The 22,189-nt window shown below is 37.0% G+C and overlaps 1 protein-coding gene and 1 pseudogene across 5 annotated transcripts in view; both read left to right on the plus strand.

The window, feature by feature from the left end:
- CDK6 (cyclin dependent kinase 6) overlaps positions 1-22,189 on the plus strand; it is a 216,973-nt gene that overhangs the window by 15,440 nt on the left and 179,344 nt on the right. The window lies entirely within an intron of this gene.
- Positions 2,726-9,167, plus strand: LOC118666223 (annotated as a pseudogene).

Below are 22,189 nucleotides of genomic sequence, written 5' to 3' on the forward strand. Positions count from 1 at the left end.
TCCATTCATCTATTGATGGACACTTAGGTTGCTGCCATGTCTTGGCCATTGTAAATAATGTTGCAATGAACATGAGGATACATACATCTTTTTGAATTAATGTTTTGGGTTTCTTCCGATAAATACCCAGAAGTGGAATGGCTGGGTTCTTCCTTTTCTCTTGTTACAGTATTTGTTTTAAAGTCTGTTTTGTCTGATATAACTATTGCTATCCTAGCTTTTTCCCCACGTTTGCATGAAGTATCTTTTTCCATACCTTTACTTTCAGTCTGTGTGTGTCTTTCGGCCTGAAGTGGGTCTCTTGTAGACACATATATGTGGATCTTGTTTTCTTATTCATTTGGCCACCCTGGATCTTTTGATTGGAGCCTTTAATTGATTTACATTTAAAGTAATTATTGATTACTTTATGTAATTATTGCGATTTTATTATATTTTTTTCTTCTTTTTTTTTCAAGAAGTACCTTTAACATATCTTATAATACTGATTTGGTAGTGAATTCCCTCAGCTTATGCTTGTATGGGAGTTTTCTTGTTTCTTGTCCCCAAGCACTTAGTATGGTGGCTGGCATCTTATAGCTCACAATAAATATTTGTGAATGAGTGAATGAATGAATGAGTATGTGCCATCTAGGAATTCAGAATTGATTTCTTTTTTTTGGTCAGAATTGAGTAACAATGTTTGAAAGCACATTTAAGTTCTATAATATTCAATAAGTATTTTATTTTTTTAATTTTAAAAAATATATATTTTATTGATTTTTTTACAGAGAGGAAGGGAGAGGGATAGAAAGTTAGAAACATCGATGAGAGAGAAACATCGATCAGCTGCCTCCTGCACACTCCCCACTGGGGATGTGCCAGCAACCAAGGTACATGCCCTTGACCGGAATCGAACCCGGGACCCTTGAGTCCACAGGCCGATGCTCTATCCACTGAGCCAAACCGGTTAGGGCAATAAGTATTTATTGATTATCTGCTATACTCAATATTTTATTAAAGGTAACTAACAGTGATCACAGAAAGTACCTACATCTTGAAATGTTTACCAAAAAAATGGTATTAGGTCTAGAGCAGGGGTCCTCAAACTTTTTAAACAGGGGGCCAGTTCACTGTCCCTCAGACCGTTGGAGGGCCGGACTATAGTTTAAAAAAAAACTATGAACAAATTCCTATGCACACTGCACATATCTTATTTTGTGATCATGGTATCTCCCCTGCCAGGTAAGTATGCACATATCTTATTTTGAAGTGAAAAAACAAAACGGGAACAAATACAATATTTGTATTTGCATGTGGCCCGCGGGCCGTAGTTTGAGGACCCCTTGTCTAGAGTTTATTTCAAAATGAGGTATAGATGAAACAAGCTGATCATTGCTGAAGCTGTGGAAGTTCCTTGTGGATGTTTGTAAAGGAGTTAGAATGCTTTGATTCTATCCTCATTCTTCCATCTATTAACTGAGTGATCTAGATAAATTCCTTTATGTCTCTTAACTGTGGTTTTCTCCATAATAGGGATTACTACTACTCTTTTGACCTTAGAGCATGGCAGTGATCAAATAAAATTATGTATATAAAGATCAACTATTATACAGATATAAGGTATTATTAACAACAGGTATTCCTCTCCTCAAGTAGTTTATAATTTTGTGGAGGAAACTGACATGTATACAGATATCTGTATTGCTGATTGGAAGCACTCCTCCCCTACACAGTGTTAAAGTATGAATGGAGCTAGGTGTTTCTGAAAAGATGTGTATTGGATTTATATTAATAATAGTAAAATACAGTCTTTAATCTTGGTAGTTAGCGTCCCGTTTACCCAGTCTGTATGCTATTCATTAACAGATTTATTGTAGGAGGGTCTGAGGACACAGTGTCCCTGAGAACATTGTCAGGATGGGTGGGAGCTTAAGGATTTCTTTTGTGTTTCACTATTCAGATTAACTCAAAGGAGAGTCGAATTCCTTGCTTGTTCTTTCTCCTCTTTTTTAAATTTTAAAATCTCAAACAGAATTATTCCTTTTTATGCCACACATTGGAATTTCTGCTTATTAATTTTCTGAGGCTCTTCTTATGGCATAACTGCCACGTGACTTGAAATTTTATTCCATGTACTCTGTATTGAAGTCAGCAAGAACTTCTGTCCACAAAGAAAAAAGTTTTCTTTCAGGGCCACTAATATGTAGTGAGATACAGTAGTCCCCCCCTTATCCGCAGTTTTGTCTTTAGTGGTTTCAGTTACCAGCGGTCAACCACCATCTGAAAATACAGAATGGAAAATTCCAAGAATAAACAATTCAGAACTTTTAAATCCTGCGCAGTTCTGAGTAGCGTGATGAAATCTCGCGTCCTCCGACCTGGGATGTGAATCATCCCTTTGTCCAGTGTCTCCACGCTGTATGTGCTCCCCAACCTTTAGTCACCTAGTAGCTGTCTTGATTATCAGGTAGACTGTTACGGTATTGCAGTGTTTATGTTCAGGTCACCCTTATTTTATTTACTAATGGCCCCAAAGCACAAGAATAGTGTTGCTGACAATTCAGATATGCCAAAGAGAAGTCATAAAATGTTTCCTTTAAGTGAAAAAGTAAACGTTCTCAAGGTAATGAGAGGAAAAAAATTGTATATGAGGCTGCTACATCATTCATTTCACTTCATCTCTTCATGTAGGCATTTTATGATCTTACATCGTCACAAGAGGAAGAGGGGTGAGTATAGTACAGTAACATATTTTGAGAGAGAGAGAGAGAGAGAGACCATATTCACATAATTTTTATTTAGTGTATTGTAATAATTGTTCTGTTTAATATTGTTGTTAATCTCTTGCTCTGCCTAATATGTAAGTTAAACTTTAGGGATGAATATTTAACAAAAATATAGTATATATAGGGTTCGATACTATCCATGGTTGCAGACATCCACTGGGGGTCTTGGAATCTATCCCCTATGGATAAGGGTGGAGGACTACTGCATCTTTTTTCTTTGCTGCTTTTTATTGCTAAGCAATGTCATAATTTCTTTTAGATATTCCTAATGGTTAGTAGGAAACATTTACTTTACCTAAAATGCTTTCTTTTTAGAAGATATAAAGCATAAAGTTGGGTTAACAGTTAACACCTATTCTGCAACAGAACATGATAAACACCAACATCTTTGCATTTCAAGGGCAGACTTTCATACTTTAGGTTATTGGTTCTGACCAATACATTTAAAACTTATTAGTGGAATACAAGAAACAGAATGGTAAGTTGGGAGATTTAGATGATGTCGTCTACATTCCAACCCTGTAGAATCACTTAAAGAAGTTATTAAATAGCCTTGGGTAAAAATGGTATGTTTTGTTTTTGTGCCATGAGAAACCAAGAGACTGATTAGAGATTGGGCTAGGACAGCCTCCCAGAGCTAATCATGAATGAAGTGTATTAAAATATGGAAATTTTCTTAAAGAACAGGTAAAGAATCCCTTCTTTGAAATAACACCTTTTTTACACATTAAGACACAAAAGTTTTGATATCCTGCTAGTCATTACAAATTTAAGTTCATGAGATTTAATCAGTGGTTTTTTAGCTAACTATTAATCATTAGTCTAGAACTTGACATTGGTAATACCAGTTGGGTTCTCTACTAAACCAGTTAGTTTTTGCAAAGAGATAAAAGGCTGTGCCCTGGCTGCTTTGGCTCAGTGGATAGAGCATTGGCCTGGGGACTGAAGGGTCCCGGGTTCGGTTCTGGTCAGGGACACTTGCCTGGGTAGGGGCCTACGGGAGGCAGCCGATTGATTATTCTCTCTCATCATTGATGTTTCTATCTCCCTTTCTCTCTCCCTTCCTCTCTGAAATCAACAAAAATATATATTTTTAAAAAACGCTATTTTGGAGGCATTACTCTTTACTCCTTAAAAGTTGGCTGTTTAGAGAGATGGCATTGATCTCAAAGAGAACTATGTAAGAGCATGGTTGACTACTGGTACCAATTCCTAATCCTAGAGAAACAGGACTTTTGAGATTAGTCAAGAGTAGCATCTTTGTTCATGAAAAATTAGTTTTCCCCCGCTTTAGTTGATGAAATAAAATTAAGAAATAATTCTATCATTAGGCAAATAAAGAATGGTCTAGAGATGTATTTTGTGACATGAAGGGACCACATATACTCATTAAAAGGAGAGAAGAAGGTAGCAGAAGATGAGCTAAGTTGAGGTAGAGGTGAGAAATGCAACTTGGTGAAGATGAAACATGGCTTCAGAACCTGGAATTGCTATGGACAGGGTGGCAAAAGTAGTTTACAGCTGTAAGTATACAAAACAGTTTATTCTTGTATTATTATTTATTAATATATTATTTTCCATGTGAACAACTGGAAACCTACTTTTGCCCCACCTTGTATATCTGAAATTTCTTACACTTCAAAATCTGAGAACTGGTGATATAGATGAAAATGCTGGCATAGATAGAAAGTCCTCAGTGCTATTCTTTTAGTTCCATAATAATAAAATGGTCAGGTTGTCTGATTTCTTATTCTTGAGAACTTTACAGTAGCACATCTTTACATTGTCCATTTTGCCTACCATGTCAATATGAAGTAATGGCATAAATTAATATAGCATGTAGGCTACCCATTAGAACATAAGCTCCACAAGGGAAGGGATTTTTGTTTTGTTCACTGCTTTATCCTTAAAATCTAGAACAGTGCCTGACATACAGTTCAATAAATATCTGTTGAGTGAGAGAATAGTTAAACTATAACTAAAGATTACTCTATTACAATAATTTTCTTGACAGTAAAAATGTTATTTTTTATTCACTCCTTGCTATTATTGCATTTAAAACTCTTTAGAAGATTATGTAGGTCTCTACTATGATAGTAAATTGGATTCTGAAATTGGATTTAGCAGCTATTTAATAATTTAATGATTAGTGAGTAGATTGGACACTAAGTATATCCTTTCTAAGCTAATTCATCCACTGATGTTTCATTAAATTCTGAATATAATTTCAAACAAACAATAGTAAGTGATATTTTAGATGGTCATATCATTTGTGGCAGAATTGATTTAGATATTTTGGTGGAAATTTTAAGACAGTTTCAAATTCTCTGGGTGGTGAAGTTCTGTAAGGAAGATTGACTAACATACATTTCCTAAAGCAGAAATTTTCAACCTTTTTTTTTTTTTATCATGACACACATAAACCAATTATTAAAATTCAGTGGCACATCAAAAAAATGTATTATATTTTTTGCTGATCTGACCAAAAAAAAAACCAAAACAGGTATAATTTTGATTCATACACACAGACAGCTGTTGTGTTGGCTGTTGTCATTTTTTTTATTTGACAACCTAAGGGAAAAGAGGTCAATGCCTCTGATTAAATAGTCAGGTATTGCATGTTTAAAAAATTATTGCAGCACACCGGTGGAAAATAACTGTCCTCAAGAATTTGACACGAGGTGTAAAGCCCTGTATAAACAGCTACATTTGCCCTTATAAGTCATGAGGCCCACATGGCCAGTCCCATCATGAACCTTGCCCCAATACTACTATTTGGTGCTGCCATTCCAATCACCTTCATTCTCTGCTTAGATTGGTTGATTGTAATCTTCTAAGGAGTCTGATATTACTTAGTCATGACCAGTTATAAAGAGCAATATTAATAAAGAAGGAAGGAAAGAAAGAAAAGGAAAAAAAGAAAAAGAAGGGAGGAATAGAACAGAACAGAACAGAATGGAACGGAACGGAACGGAACCGAATGAAAATGTGTGGTGTTCCCAGCCAATTGTCAGATATATTACAAGGAGTTACTAGAGGACCAAGGGATTTGTTTGCATTTTTAAAAAATTTAAAATAATCGCGTTTTTCTGTTAAAGTACTTGTTCTTGGTTAATGTTGCTGTGTAGTAAATTATCCCAAAATTTAGGGGCTTAAGACGAGCATTTTCTTATGCTCAAGGTTTCCCTGGGTAGGGAATTCAGACAAAGCACAGTGAGAATGGTGTATCTCTGCCCCATTCAACTGGAAATGACACAGCAGCTGAGGGGTTGACTCATCCTGAGATGTTCTCACTATCAAAACTGGGTTTCGACTGCAGCTGAATGAGTTGTGGCGCTCACCATGCTCCCATGACCGGGCACTGACAAGTTCAATTTGCCATCGTGGGCCTCTCGGAATCTGGACTCCCACAATGCCCTGGGCACTCGGATAGGCAGTCGGGCTGCTGGTGAAAAAAACATGTGAGAGGTTGGTACTAAGAAGTGCCTTTCCTGATGTCTCTGCTGCTTGGAACCACTTCTAGAGCAGTCTCTGCTTTTGCCTTGCTTGCTGCCAGCTAGACTGTGACGACAGCACATCCACCCTCCACCTCTAGCCCAGACACCCCCATTTCTACTTAGAATCAAGAGAAAAGCTCTAAGTATCTGGCATTGCCCTAGGCTGCTTTAGTTTTTGAATGAAAAGTTTGCTGAAAAAAGTAAGATATCTTCTGCCAGGAAATCAAGGAGGAAAACAAAACAAAACAAAATCATTTTCTCGATTTTGCTCTAAACTGCTGCATCTGTCTATGCCAAACTAATCAATACTGATTGCACCACCAAACTCCATTGCAAATTCAGCTGTGAGGAGATTCCCATTCAGACAACTTTGCTGAGAGCAGCTTGGAAAATCGGTGTCCAGGGGTCTGCCATGTTTTCATGCTTGCATTTTGGGCTCAAAATTGGCACTGGGAAGGGGTTACTGAGAGCACAAGGCTGATTCCAGGCCCTCCTTTTAAACGTTCATCTACTTAAGATCCTAGGATTTCTCTAAAACAAACACCAAAACCTCTTTGAATTAACAGTTTCATGCTGTGAATTTCTAGTGGGAGATCTTTTCCTTGATATTGACAACACATTTTTCCATGTACTTTTAAGGCAGGGAGTGGGGGAAATGTATTTTGGAGGGGACATTTTCATCATCATTTTAAAGTTTTATCAGTTCAGCATTTTTTTTGGTAGTAGTTTTTGTTTTGTTTTTTTGAGGGGGGGCTGGGTTTGTTGGTTTCACGGAAAAATTTACCTGTAAAATCTAAACATGGCTGTTAGTGTCACACCAATTCGGGACACAAAATGGCTAACACTGTAAGTATGTAGAGAGTTCCAAAGGGGGACTTGCTCACGGCCAGACACGGAATGTAAATTTGCACATCCTTCGAAAAGCTGCCAAGTTGAAAATGGACGAGTAATCGCCTGCTTTGATTCATTGAAAGGTCGTTGCTCCAGGGAGAACTGCAAAGATCTGCACCCACCCCCACACTTAAAAACACAGTTTGAGATAAATGGGCGCAATAACTTGATTCAGCAGCAGAACATGACCATGTTGGCCCAACAAATGCAACTAGCCAATGCCATGATGCCCGGTGCCCCATTACAACCTGTGCCAATGTTTTCAGTTGCACCCAGCTTAGCCACCAATGCATCAGCAGCCTTTAATCCCTGCCTGGGACCTGTCTCCCCAAGCCTTATTCCAGCAGAGATCTTGCCGATTGCACCCATGTTGGTTACAGGTAACCCTGGGGTCCCTATCCCTGCAGCTGCTGCAGCTGCAGCACAGAAATTAATGCGGACAGACTTGAGGTATGTGAAGAACACCAGCGTGGCAATTGCAACCGAAGAGAAAACAATTGTCGGTTTGCTCATCCTGCTGACAGCACAGTGATTAACACCAATGACAATACTGTCACCGTGTGTATGGATTACATCAAAGGGAGATGCTCTCGGGAAAAGTGCAAATACATTCATCCTCCCGCACATCTGCAAGCCAAGATCAAGGCTGCCCAATGCCAGGTCAGCCAGGCTGCAGCAGCACAGGCTGCAGCCACTGCAGCTGCCATGACTCAGGCAGCTGTCAAATCACTGAAGGGACTCCTCAAGGCAACCTTTGACCTGGGAATTCCTCAAGCTGTACTTCCCCCATTACCAAAGAGGCCTGTTCTTGAAAAAACCAACGGTGCCACCGCAGTCTTTAACACTGGCATTTTCCAATACCAACAGGCTCTAGCCAACATGCAGTTACAACAGCATGTAGCATTTCTCCCACCAGGCTCAATATTGTGCATGACACCCACTACAAGTGTTGTTCCCATGGTGCACGGTGCTACGCCAGCCACTGTGTCCGCAACAACATCTGCCACAAGTGTTCCCTTCGCTCCAACAGCCACAGCCAACCAGATACCCATAATATCTGCCGAACATCTGACGAGCCACAAGTATGTTACCCAGATGTAGAATTTTCATCACTAAACCATCATACTAAAGAGGAAAGGACAGTGTGCTTGGTTAGAGGAAAGGACGAGGTCATTAGCCATATTGTATATACCGTCCAGCAGCCCCCACAAAAACCCCTCAGCCACAAGACATCCACATATTGCATGTTAACCAGAAGAGAAGACAACATGGAAACCCACTGCACACTGTTGCCTATACACTTTGTACATTTAATTGATATTCGTGCTGAGGTGATACACCTGTCTATAAAAGAAAAAGAAAAAAAAAGACTGGGTTTCACGCGCATAGCTTGATAAAGGCTGGGACCTGGGCTGGGACCTGGGCTGGGGCTGTGGACCAAAGCACCTGTACCTTGCCTCTCCATGTGGCCCAGACTTCCTCTCAGCATCAAGGCTTCAAAGTAGTTGGACTTACATGCTGCCTCCTGGCTCCAAAAGCCAGGCAGTGTTCCCAGGAACAGGTGATGTCATTTTTGCCACATTCTGTTGGTTAGAAGTGAGTTCAAAGATTCAGGGGAGGGCACATACAGTATCTCTTGTTGGAAAGAGTGTTAAAAGAACTTGTAATCATGACATTAGTATTTAGTGATTAGTACCAAGGGTTTTATAATTAAAAAGCAAGATTCCTATCCAACTATTCCTATTCCCAGTACTCAGATACAACATGTTTTAACTGTTTTTGGTGTTTCTGGTAGTTTGCTCCATAAGTCTAGATAATGTGCTATGCTCTATTTCTTGATATTTAAACTTCAGATAATATCTATTGATTTCCTACTCTGAAAGATGGATATTTAGCTCATCAATACTACTCCCTATTCATCTCCTTCAACGTTTGTTAGATAGGGATATTTTTATTTCATATAATAATTTTAAATGTAACAATATAAATACAATTTTATATTTAAACATCATATTTTTGTTCTTGCACTTTTGGCAGATCTCTTTATTTTCCATTTAGTAAGAGGAAGAATATTTTATCTCCCTAATCTTTCTTCCAGCTCTATACTCCCTTTAACATCAGAACATCTATCAGGTACTTTACTGAAGTTGTTAAAAGTTGTTAAACAGTTGCCTCTGTTCTACAACCACAATTGCAGGCCCAATCGTACAATGCTATGAGGTCATAAGAAGCACTTTCTTAAATACAGACATCTAGATTCTGTTTTTGTTATTCTGCGTCACTTTTTGAAAATTATAAACCTATGCCCTAACTAGTTTGGCTCAGTGGATAGAGTGTCGGTCTGCGGACTGAAGGGTCCCAGGTTAGATTCTGGTCAAGGGCATGAACCTTGGTTGTGGGCACATCCCCAATAGGTGGTGTGCAGGAGGCAGCTGGTCGATATTTCTCTCTCATCGATGTTTCTAACTCTCTATCCCTCTCCCTTCCTCTCTGTAAAAAATCAATAAAATATATTTAAAATAATAATAATGAAAAAAATAAAAATAATAAAAAAATTATAACCTATTTTACATGGTCTTATTCAGACCATGGCTTTCTTGTAGTTTTCTTTTTCCTGGAGTCTATAATTGCCTTTGTATTTTTTTCTTGCACAGTTTGCCATTATCACAGCCTAAACTTTTTTTCCGAATTCTTCATCATACCATCTATTTCTATTGACTTGTCTCATTTCCTGAAGTTTCTTTGATGTTTTGGTGTACTCTGGGCTGTTTATTTACTGGGCCTGATGACCAGTTGTCTTCCTGGGACTTTTTGGTCTGCTCCTCTGGGTTGGAGCCACTCATTCATGCATCATGGCTCGTCCTTTTCAGTGGTTCACACCCTTGTTTTGCTAGTGTACATTTGTGAGTGATTTTTCTAAGGAATTGTGTATAGGAGATAAACTTTTTGAACCCTTACTTATTTGGAAACATCTTTATTGTCCTTCACATTTGATTATGGTTTGACTGTTTTTAGAAGTCCAGGATGAAAAAATTTACCACAGAACCTAAACACTGTTGTTCTCTCTGTATAGAGTGTGTCGTTGAGTAATCATCTGCCAGTATGATTTTCTAATTAATTTTTCATCACTTTTTTGTCTGGGAGCCTGCTATGTTCTTCAGAAATATGTATCTAGGTATTATGCTTTTTAAAATTCCATTTGCTGGGCATTTCGTGGAAGCTCTCTCTCTGCAGATTATTTTATTTTTAAAAATTGCTTCTTCCTCTCTATTCTCTTCTTTCTTTCTGAGGTTCTCCTGTTAGGTAGATTTTCCATCTTTCAGTTTGGGACTTCTGAGTGTCAGAGTTCAATCTCACAGATTGGACCTCTATGTGTCTGACCTTCTTTTCCTCTATTTTCTAACTATTTTATTTGGTTTTGTTTTACTCCATATGCTATAGAAATCTTTTATATTACTTTCCAAACATCTAATAAATTCACCCTTTTGATGGTTATTTCAACCTCAAAACACCCTTCTTTTTTGTTCCCTTGTTTTGTTTTTTTAAAGCATCCTATCCTATTTACATGGGTGTAACATATCCTTGAATTACTCTACATTTTTATGAAGTTCTCCAAATTATCTCTGGTTTAGTCAGTGTTTAGTTTTTAACTATTGTTTTTCTTATTGCTAGATTCCTGAAATGCCTGATGATGTTTTAGATAGCCTTTTGCTTTTTAAAAAAATTAAGTTTATTGAGATATAATTTCTATACAGTAAAGACATCCATTTAAAGACTGTTTTTTTATGAGTTCTAACAAATTTATACACCCATATAACCACCATCATGATTAAGATGTAAAACACTTCTCTTACCCCAAAAGTTCCCTCAGGCCCCTATCCTCTTCCTCACCTGTACCCCTAACAACCACTAATGTTCTTTCTATTATTAGATATCTGTCCTTTCTAGAGTTTCATGTACATGGGGTTGAAGAGTATTGTGTTCTTTTGTACTTGACTTTCACAAATATTTCTGAGGTTCATTCATGTTGTTGACTGTTTCAGTAATTCCTTCTTTTCCATTATATACATTTGCCACAATATGTTTATCTATTCACCTATTGATGTTACTTGTGATGCTCCCAGTTTGGGGTTATTGTAAATAAAATGGCTATGAACATTCATTCATGTACAGATCTTTGTGTTGGTATGATGTGCTTTCATTTCATCTGGGTAAATACTTAGAAGTGGTTTGTTGACTAATATGGCAGTTGTATGTTTAATTTAAAAAAAAACTGCCAGTCTTTTCCAAACTGGTCTACCATTTTATATCTCCACCAGCAATATATGCAGGTTTTATTTGATTTGCATCCTAGGCAATACTTAGGGTATTGTCAGCCTTTTAAATTTTAACCATTGTATTTTAGGTGTGAACTGATATCACATTGTGGTTTTAATTTGCATTTACCTAATGACTAATGTTGACCAGATTTTCCTTTGCTTATTGTTCATTCTCTTACCTTCTTTGGGAAGTTAAGTGTTTAAAAACAGGGTGCACCAAAAGGTCATTGGTTCCATTCCTGGTCAGGGCACATACCCGGGTTGTGAGTTCAGTCCCCAGAAGGGGCATGCAGGAGACAGCTGATCGATGTTTCTCTCTTATCTATGTTTCTATCTCTCTCTCCTCTCTCTAAAATAAATAAAAACATATTAAAAACTGGGTTATTCTGTTGCATTTCTATATTCTGGAATGTCTTTTATATTGCCTTTTATTTTCTTAAGTGTCTCTCAAAGAAAAGTTTTTAATTTTTCTAAAATCTAATTTAGCATTATTTCTTTGATGGCTTGTGCTTTTTTTGGTATCCTATTTAAGAAATCTTTACTTTCCCCAAAGGCATATAGATTCCTTTATATGTTATATTCTAGAATTTTACAGTTTTTGCTTTTATGTTAAGTCCATAATACATTCAAGTTAAATCTTTGCATGTGGCTTGAGGTAAGAGTCAACATTCAATTATTTTCCTGTATGGGTATCCAGCTGTTCTAGCCCCATTTGTTGAAAAGACTATGCTTCTTTATTTCCTTGGCATCTTTGCCAAAAATCAATTGACCATATACTAGTAAATGTGGGTCTATTTCTGGACTCTGTTCTGTTCCATTGGTTTATATATCTGTCTTTTTTCCAATGCCACGATATTTTGATTACTATAGATTTATAGTATGGCTTGAAGTCAGGTAGTGTAAGTTTTCCAACTTTGTTCTTTTCCAAAATTGTTTTTGAAATTTTGCTAAAGAATTTTTCCATTTATGTTTATGAAGAATATTGTTATGTAATTTTCTTTTTTCATAATGCCTCAGGTGTTGATTTGGGGATAATGTTGACCTCATAAAATGAGTTGATACAAGTTTCTAGCTCCTGAAGGATTTTCTGAAAGATTTTGTGTAGCATTAGTATTATTTCCTTCTTGAACATTAATAGAATTTACCAATGTAGTCATCTGGACTTAGCATTTTCTTTATGGGAAAGTTTTAAATTACAAATTGTATTTACTTAAAGGACATGAAGCCATGTAGGTTGAATCGCTTTTTGTGATTTATGTTTTTCAAGGAATTTGTATGTTTCATCTAGGTTTTTTATTTATTAATATAAAGTGTTTATCTTTATTCTCTTAGGTTTTTTTAATGTCAACGGAATCTGTAATAATGTCTCCTTTTTTGTTTCTGATATTGGTAATTTGTATGTTCTGCCTTTGTTTTTCTTGACAATACAGGTAACAGTCTTATCAATTTTATTGATGGTAAACCAGTTTTGTTTTCATTAGTTTCCTCTATCATTTGTCTATTCCATTGTTATTTACTATTGTTTTTATTTCCTTTTCCTACTTTGTGTTTAAGTTTTTAGTTTCTTAAGATAGAAGCTTAGCTCGATTCTGCAATCTTCTTCTCTTCTGATATAAAGCAGTTATATTGCTTTGTTTGCTTCCCACAGATTTTGATATATTGTAGTTCCATTTTCATTGCATTCAAAACATTTTAACCTTATTTTGGTGATTTCTTCTTTGACCTGTGAATTATTTAGATTTGTGTTTTTAAATATCCAAACATGTACAGGATTTTTCAAATACTTTTCTGTCTAATTGAATTCTATTGTGACCCAAGAACAATTCTATTTTATTTTAATCCTTTTAAAATTTCATAAGTCTTGTTTTGGTCCATATAATCTACCTTGGTACAGGCTTCATTTGATTCATTTTTAATATTTCTTAATTTCCCCCTCATTATGTTCATGTCTTCCTTTAAGTCTTTGAGCATATTCATAGTATTTATAGTAGCTGCTTTGCTGTCTTTGTCTGCTGTTCCATAATCTGTGTTATTTCTGGGTCTGTTTCTATTGACTGATTTTTCTCCTGCTTATGGGCTATATTTTTTCTGTATGTCTGCATGGCTAGTGCTTTTTTATTGGATGCTGAACATTGAGAATATTATATTGTTCACTGCTGGCTTTTCTTCTATTTCTTTAAAGATGTTGGACTTTGTTCTGATGGGCAGTGAAGTTACTTGTGGTTCAGTTTGATCCTTCCAAGGCTTCTTTTTATTTATTTTTTTATGGGGAGGGCTATAGTATAGGCTTTACTGCAGGGCTAGTTTAGGTCCACTGCTAAGGCATTAATTAATCTTTTATGGTTTCTCTTCTTTGGCTGCTGAGAACTAGAAAGATTTCTTGCCCTGTGTGAGCTCTAGGAATCATTCCGTTTACAACGTTCCTCAGAAGCAGCCTTTGGCGGGCCTTGTGCGGTTCCCCGTGTGATTTCTGACGCACTTCTCCTGGGTGGCTCTTTCTTCAGTCCTGTCTCACACATTTTAGTTACCTCAGCTTCCTTGTCTTCTCAGCTCTACCTGCTCAACTCACCGAAACTGTAGGCCTCACAGGGCGTTCCTTCTCCCTGTGCCTGTGGTCTGGAAATTGCCTCCAAGCAGAGAGCCGGGGCACCTTATTTCCCCATTTGTTTCCCTTTTCTCAGGGATCACAGTTCTATACTACCTGTAGTCCGGTGTCTGAAAACAGGTGTTTCGTATGTTTGTCCAGTTCCGAGTTGTTTGTAGCAGCAGGGAAGTCTGAACCCTCTTGCTCTCCTACTGCCTTGTGTGTCCGTTAGTTTTTATAAAAACTGAGTAGGTATGACTGTGAAGTAGGACTTCATAGCTTTTCCTAGGGCAGTGGCTTCCGTTCCATTACAAATATTTGAGCATGCCACTGATATTCATGAACATAAAAGTGATAATACATATACAGATAGATATTAAAATGCACAAAACTAACGATTTTGAAATGAGATTAAAAATGCCTATAATAAAAAGTATTTTCTTAATGTGTCTCCTGGATTATATGTTCTGCACTTTGGAAACCACTGTAACTTTGGTGACTTTCTCCATCAATTTCTTCCACCAACTGACTTCTATTTATTTTTGGTCATCCAGAAAAATCACTAAGCTCTCCTCTTTTTTATGACGGGGGTGGGGGGGGGGAGAGCGGGGTGGGGGGAAGGATAACTGTCTGTACTTATGGATTTACTCCTTTTACTTCAGCAGTATCTGAGAAAGACTACAGGCAAATATTTGTGATACCTCTGCCATTATGAACTGGAAGTCCATCTGATATCTTTCTTAAAATAAATTTTTGAATAATTAAAATGTCATCATTTCTTGTAGTTCAATTTGCTTTCCTGAATGAAGTAGAGGGTGGAGCGGCCTCAGAATTGCTTATAACCTGCAGGAGGTTTTTGTTTTTGTTGTTTTTAATGCAGCAGTCTTTAAATTTGGATATGCCAAAGGGCCTGTGACCCAAAGTAATAAGTAGTCTGTATATTTCACTAGGAATGTAAAAATTCAGAACCAGCTGCTTTGGAAAAATATGGGAATCATGTGAGATAGACTTCTCCCCTATTTATGTTACATTCCTTAATTTGGGGAGCTACAAATAAAGAAAGAATACTATCTCATTCTTCAACTGCTTGTTATGCCTGGCTATCTAAAGTCATTGTTATTCTAGGTTTTCATACTGTTAGTGTACCATCCCTAAAGCCAACAGCTGGCATAAACCTATACCATGCAGTAACTAATATGACCTATTGGGAATATGAACCAATTGATTTTTCTTAGGAGAGACAAAGTGGGAAAAAAAGTAAGCCCACTATTAATTCTTTGCAGGAATTTCCCATGTCTGGTGATTTAAAACAATAAGTTCTGCATGTAAATGAATCATTGCAAGCTTAATTGAAGCTGGTTGGATATTCAAGATTACTCAGTGTGGTATGTTTTTGATGGAGATAGGAAGTAAAAAGCAAGGTCTGTAAGATTTGTGTGTGTGTGTGTGTGTGTGTGTGTGAAGACTCAGCCAGTCATTTAATGTTTCTCACTGAAGCTCATCAAGGTATCTATTGCTTGTTAGCTGTTTGTAAGGGAAATTTACCCCCACGTTCCTCCCCTCCCCAAATAGCTAATTATATACTAGAAGTTTCAGTACATTGTTCTCAGTTTGTGAAGTCAGCATATTTCTTGGAAGCGCATTGTGAATGTAGTTCTTAGCCGCACTGATGCTTTTGTTTCTCCATCTCTGCAGCCAGCACTGTACTGTAAGGACACAGTTCTATCGCTATTTTTCCCTCACATTTGATGTGGTAGTTTGCATACAGCTGCAGAGTAGACAGTTACCTTTGAAAGGAACATTTGGCTGCTCTAATTTGATTAAAGAAAACCACCTCAATCATTTCTAAACTGAGAACGTTTTCATTTTAACTTGGCAGTAGGAGTTGGGAATGTACTCACTGCACTCCCCCACTGATATGTGGGGGAGCAGACAGGGGACAAAACCAACAGCTTGAATGAAGAAAGCTTTGGTGCAATTTTTTCTTTTTGAGGCAAGCAGTGTTATATGGGATTGATTCTCTTTCTCTTTCCCTTGCAAATTTTCTGGAGCCCTGATTTTCACCTCCATCTTCTTTTCACGGTTATTTTCTCAGTAATTCCAATAAACCTACTTTGGCAGGGGTAGATTGCCAGCTTAATAGGATTTGAAGGACTTTGAGGTTCTTAAAAATTATCCCATGTTTATATAGAAACGGAACCCCAAATCATAAATGACTATGCATCGCATGTGCTTTCTTGGCTACTGTTAGGAATGGACTGAAAGGCCATGGGTTCGTAGACCAAAGGGTTGGAAATTTAGTTGTATGTAGCTTGTGTAGAAGAAAATTGCTCCCCGTTAGACGCCTGTAGCCCTAGTGCTGGGCATTTATCTCACATAACGTGCATTTGCTTCTGAGATAGAAGTTCTAATCGCTCGGTTGTGTATGACAGTTGAAAATTTATTCTGCTGATTGTAGCGTGGCATCAACTTTATGCATATGTTACTGCAAATGCTTGAACACGGGCTTAATATCTTTAGGTTAGACCATGAACAAATTCACGAACCATAATTCCATAATTTAATATATGGTGTTTTGGGAAAAGTACTATCCTGGCATCTCAGATTTTAAAATTTGAGCATGAAATTTTAAAAAGTTTGAGAGCACACGTGGGGTCTTGGAAACAAAACCACATTATTATTTATTGACCCTTGGATATTATTGATAACCTAAGAGTGGAGTTCAAATGTGGGTTCACATTCTCTTTCTACAATGTGACTCTATGACTTGGCCATATTATGCTTCTTACCGCTAAGCTTCAGTTTCTTATTTTGTAAAATTAGGACACATATTAAATGTGTTTAGATTCCTGTTATGTGCTCGACACTTGGCAAATATTTAGTTACCTCACTGCCTCGTTCTCTCCTCCTTGGTACAACCACTCAGCTACTCGGAATGTTTTGAAGAAGAGTGATTTTCTTCTGAACTCAATAAAGTCCTCTTCAAATTCTAATGTTACGTGCGTCTTTTATAACCTTGAAATGAAATTATTAAGTCCAGCAGGAATCTGTCAGGACTGCCTAGTATTCCTGTAGATAACAAACCACAGTTGCAAGACCTGGGCATTGTGAACATGGGAACTGTTCAGTAATGTTTGTTGGATAGACTTATGTTGTCATCTTGAATTCTTTTCCATCTTCTGCCATCTTTAGATGCTAGAATCATTTCCACATTTCATCATAAGACTTAATGCACTTGAAGTCACTCTAGTCTGCTTTTTTGAGAGCCAAGAGCAGTCTTTCTGTTTTGTTTTTATATATAGTAGAAAAATATAAATCTTTTCAGTCACTTTAATGTCATCTAAGTGTACAAAATGGTAAAGGAACTACAAAGATGATTGCCCAAAGGCCTCTGGATCTGGGAACTCAAGGTTTTTCTAGTAGATAAAACTTGGTAAATGTTATTAAATCCCTTGCTAGCTCACAATGCTTATTTGTCCTATAATATAACTGAATAATTTACTGCAATGCAATAAAATATTGCAAAAAGTAATATTTGCTGTTTTTGTTTTGTTTCTTTACCACAATTATAACACTAAGTAGGATTTAGAAAATTGATTGCTAGTGTTTGAGGAAAAGTTGATTTTATTTGAATAGGTGTTTGGAGACCTGTGGGGATTCTGCAGAAAAATGTTAAATGCTGATTTTTTGGTGTGTCACTTTAAACTTCCTTTTTTCTCGATAAAGTATCATTGTGATATTTCTCATATATAATTGTTTTTTATAAAAGTTTACTTTTAGATAGCCCAGTACTGTTGAATCCTGTTAGTGTTCCCAGGCTTATTGTCTTGTGTGGACTCTAACCTGGGTGCAATGTACACATTCAAATTCAATGAAATTATTGAACATTTTTAATGAAATACTTAGAAGCTAGACTAAGACCCAGGGTTTGTTTTATTTTATTTATAAACTAGAGGCCCAGCCCCTCAGCCTGGCCTGCACCCTCTCTCAATCCCGGACCCCTCAGGGGATGTCTGACTGCCGGTTTAGGCTGGATCCTGCAGGGATCCCTCTCTCAATCCGGGACCGCTGGTTATTAACTGCTCACTTGCCTGCCTGCCTGCCTGCCTGATCATCCCTAACCTCTCTGCCTGCCTGCCTGTCTGATCACCCCTAACTGCTCACCTGCCTGCCTGATCGCCCATAACTGCCTCTGCCTCAGCCCCCGCCACTGCGGCTTTGTCCAGAAAGATGTCTGGAATGACGTCCTGAAGGTTGTTTGGCTGTTCGGTCTAATTAGCATATTATGCTTTTATTATAGATAATGAAATTGTCATAACCTTTTTGCATGACTGAAGCACACTTACTTCTTAGTAACATAGTTACTCTCACAGCAGGAGTAATGGAAGTGAGGAGGAAGATTGTTTTTCCCATTTTGTAGATAAAGAAATTGACATAGAATTTAAATGACCTGTCAAAGGTCACCTGACTCCTGGTTTTATTTCTCCTATTTTAGAGTTTTCTATCTAGTATTACAAGTGTTTTAGTGATGCAAAGATCATTTGAATATGACTGTTTCGTTAAGTCCTGTTTGGTAATTAAATACACATAAACTGAATGCTGAAAAAGGCATGCCGATTATTTGAGGAGGAAACTCTTCTGTTATCAGAAACAAGAGATATAATCCCTTAATTCTGACAGATATTAAATTCCATATGTGTGTGTTAATTTTATTTATTTCTTTTGTTAATTTTATTTTTAAAATGGTTTGCTGTAATAGCCATAAGTAGAGACAGATACACATGGAATGAGAACTGTTACATGATGTTATTTGTTATTCATGTTGCTCCTCAACTTGGTGGCATTCAGCTCTTCGTTACCTACCCTAGCCCAGTGAGAAAAGGAAGGAAGAGTGACAGGTCAAAGGAAGTACGCTCTCCTCTGAATCTGGCACCTGAAGTGCTGACAGCAGTGTCACTTGGGCTCACGATGACTCAGCACTTCCTGGTTTCTCTTTGCAGCCCTGCTCAGGCTAATAATATTCAGTGACCTTGGTCCACATTGGGGGTTGCAGGGAACCTTGGGTTTCCTCATCATCAAAAATTCAAAATCAGAAATCATTCTTTCCTTTTGGTTTTTAATTAATTAATGGTATTAAGTATAAACCATTAAACTCCATGCTGGATTAGGTGGTTGTTTTTTTGGGGGGGGTCTTTTATGTTTTTTATATTTTATTGAATTTATTGGGGGACATTGGTTAATAAAATTATATAGGTTTCAGATGTACAATTCTATAATACATCATCTGTATATTGTATTGTGTGTTCACTGACCCAAGTCACGTGTCCTTTACCCTCCACTACCTTCCTCCACCCCCCTTTCCCTTTGTTAATCACCATATTGTTGTCTGTGTCTATGAGTTTATTTTTTTCTTAATTTCTTCACCTTTTTCACCCAGTCCCCCAAATTTCTCCCCTCTGCCAGCTGTCAGTCTGTTCTCTGTGTCTGTAAGTCTGTTTCTGTTTTGTTTGTTTATTTTGTTCATGAGATTCCACATATGACTGAAATCATAAGTTACTTGTCTTTCTCTGACTGGCTTATTTTTGTAGGTAAAATAAGGACCTGCTCTCCAGGTCCATCTATGCTGAAGCAAAGGGTAAGATTTCCTTCATTTTTATGGCCAAGTAGTATTCTATTGTGTAAATGTGGCACAGCTTTTTTTCCCAGTCATCTACTGATGGGCATGTGGGCTGCTTCCAAATCTTGGCTATTGTGAATAATGCTGCAATGAACATAGGGGTGTATATATTCTTTCAGATCAGTGTTTCAGGTTTCTTCAGATGTAGTCCCGGAAATGGAATCGCTGGGTCATAAGACAGTTCCATAATGCTTTCCACAGTGGCTGCACCAGTCTGCATTCCTACCAGTAGTGCAAGAGGGTTCCCTTTGGCCACTTCCTCGCCAGTACTTGCTGTTTGTTGGTTTATTGATAGCCATTCTGACAGGTGTGAAGTAATATCTCGTGGTTTTAATTTGCATCTCTCATAATTAGTGACATTGAGCATATTTTTGTTCTTAAGATGTTCACAATCTAAGGAAGTAGCGTTGGCCTTGAACTATAAATAAATATATCCTTACCTCAATTTAAAGCAGTCCTATTATAATTCATTTGGTCTTTGTATTGTTTCTGTGCGGTCAGCCGGGGCAGGATGGAAGGAAATGAAGTTCAAACTACAGTTGCAGTGTATTTGCTATTTAATTTTAGGACAGGCTTAGTGACCAAACAGGGAAATAGTGGATCTGTTCAGTGGACCCTCATCCCTTTCTGAATAGGCCAGAATATAGCCTCTTTGTGACTAAAAGCAGAATGTTTTCATTAGTTAGTTGTATATCTAGAACTAACCCACATTGTTAGACTCTACAGTATTAATATTGAGCCATCTGGAGGTTAAATATTTCAGAAAACCTAGAAAATTTTAGAAAATCTGGAAACCTCTTTACCTCTTTTCCTGGGCTATTTATTTATCATTAGTTACAGGACATGGTTGAGAGTTTATCCATGTTGACAACCAACTTGTTTTAAAACTTATTAAATAATTTAAAAACCATCTTATAGATTATCTAGACATGAAGTTTCTTTAGAAATATATTTTTATTATTGAAGTCCATTTTAAAGCAGTAGTTTACAGTGAAGAAATGCATACCTATATTATAGCAAGAATACTGCTATATTTAAAACATATTTATTATTGAATGTTTCTTGATGTGTTTTTCATCTTTACAGAGGTCTCTAAATAGGAAGAATTTCTGGGCCTTTAACTGCTTCCAAATAAGCAAAAGTGAAAATTCCTACAGAAAACATAGCCCTGACCTTTTTGCACATGTAATCCAAATAAAAAGTTAGCTTTGAAGTGGCGTCTTGTTACATAATCATACTGAAAAATGCAATGATATGGATTCCTTTGAGTATCTTTCATTTGGAAACATTTTGCTTATGTGACTATCCTACCAGCTGAAAATAGATTATGTTCTGGATATTCATATAATCTCCTGGTCTCAAAATACTTGAGAAATTACACAAGGAGCTTCATTCCAAAGCATAAGATTTTCAGAAAGGTTCAGGCTATTGGAAAATTGAATGTTGGATTTCACACCATTGATTATTAAAATAAAAAGCAAATAATAGGAGAAGATAAACAGAATTTGCAAGCCCACTTTTTGCCAGGCAGAACATCTGTCCAATCAACAGTAAATTACTTGAAACAGCATTTCCTTTCTAGAAGGTGGTTAATGTGTGAATCATTTTTTTCAGACATGCCTGTCAGCATTTCCACCAAACTATGGACCAACTCGACATACAGAACAAAGAATAATGATCAATATAGGAGAAAGCACACAAAACCCCTTCTTGTCTTATGTGTTCTCTGAGATACTGCTATAGAAATCTGAGAATGTGTAGCATGTGCTCAAGACTCCATGTTTCTGGTGCTGCCCACAATATAATAACAGACATTTTGATTCCTTTTTTGCTTTTTCTCATCTGCTGACTTAGTGAGCACTCTGCATCTTGAGCTGTGGCAAGGAATTCTATTTAATTATGACTAAAAAGAAATACCAAATGAAATTTCTAATTTAAACATTTTTGACATTTGTAGGGAAGTCTTTTTGTTAACTTTCATAATTAAGGAATTGAGCAGTTCTGTGAAAGAAGGCTAGTTAGTAGAAAGTTGGCATCTCTTCTGTGCATAAGTCCCCTTTTCAAAGAATTAGCCTATGACAAAATATATTTAACACTAAAACTCATAATTTAATACTTTGTCGTTTGACAAAATATTTCAAGATTCATTGTTTATTGTAATCCTTATGGCCACTTACGAACACTGACTATGCCTGCTGTTAGAGAATTCTAGTTAATAAAATGTTTACTTTCTTATATTGGTTGGTTATTTGTGATAGGTGAGGGAAGGCATTTTGTCATGTCTATTTAAACAAAATCACTTGTATTATGTTTTGGTTAGATACAAATTTCACTCTTAAACTTTCAGATTATGGAGGGAAAGGTTGAGAGGTTTAGATAGTAATAGTGAAGGGCAAGCAGAAGTTTTGATGAGGAGCAAAATAATGGAAAAGAGCCAAAACCGGTTTGGCTCA

This window comes from Myotis myotis, unplaced genomic scaffold (assembly GCF_014108235.1).
Source record: "Myotis myotis isolate mMyoMyo1 unplaced genomic scaffold, mMyoMyo1.p scaffold_m19_p_11, whole genome shotgun sequence".
Classification (NCBI taxonomy): Eukaryota; Metazoa; Chordata; class Mammalia; order Chiroptera; family Vespertilionidae; genus Myotis; species Myotis myotis.